This window comes from Anneissia japonica, unplaced genomic scaffold (assembly GCF_011630105.1).
Source record: "Anneissia japonica isolate Jap-2015-1 unplaced genomic scaffold, ASM1163010v1 scaffold288015_len651517_cov191, whole genome shotgun sequence".
In the NCBI taxonomy this organism is placed as follows: domain Eukaryota; kingdom Metazoa; phylum Echinodermata; class Crinoidea; order Comatulida; family Comatulidae; genus Anneissia; species Anneissia japonica.
Genome location: NW_022751954.1, coordinates 490,476 through 491,260, shown reverse-complemented (window position 1 = coordinate 491,260; position 785 = coordinate 490,476). Strand labels below are relative to the sequence as shown.

General features: G+C 24.2%; 1 protein-coding gene across 1 annotated transcript in view; it reads right to left on the bottom strand.

Moving 5' to 3' along the window:
• The window catches only part of LOC117122002 (exostosin-1b-like), a gene marked incomplete at its 5' end in the record, with an annotated part of 17,467 nt that overhangs the window by 8,238 nt on the left and 8,444 nt on the right, over positions 1 to 785 (bottom strand). The gene's annotated exons all lie outside the window — the stretch shown is intronic.

The window sequence follows — 785 nt, the reverse complement described above, 5'->3', positions numbered from 1 at the left end:
TGAAAGAGTACACAATAAAATGTTGATTTGTGTCATTTTGAGATCAACATTTTATGTTTTTCATAAAAGAGTACTTATGCCTACACTTTCAACCCCCGACCCCCTAAAGCGTATGTTTTGTACTCTTTTGAAAATGTTGATAATTATGGATGACCCCTAAGTCAAATAGCATCCACCAGCAAAAATATCAGAGTTTTAAATGCAACAAATCTAAATTGGCATGGACACTTCTATAATGTATTAGGCTTAAAGAAGAACGTTTGTTTCTATAGCTTCTTAGCCAGTGATTTACAGAATTAAATATTAAAGGAATATAACTTAATTGTTGTACAAAAAATTATATTCATTGCAATACATTTGTTTTTTATGTTAGAAAAAGTAAATTTTATTCAAAACATATAGAAAAATTTTGAAAATTATGCTCATTTTTTTGAAATAATAATATAAAAAGACTTACAACAATGAAGGAATATCATAACAAACATTAACAATATTACTATATTACAACAATATACTAACAAATGTTAAACACATTTGAAGCAATACTCAATAATAGTTATATATATATATATGTATGTATATATATTCAATAATAGTTATAATATAAAAGGTATCTTTCAAATAATTATTATTCATAATATTATTAATTACAATATTAAAACAATAATAAAATAATATATGTAGTAGTAATAATTTATTCTATCATCAGACTTGTGTGTGTGCTGTCTCTTATACACATCTAGATGTGTATAAGAGACAGCATTACACATCATTCTAGATAAAGT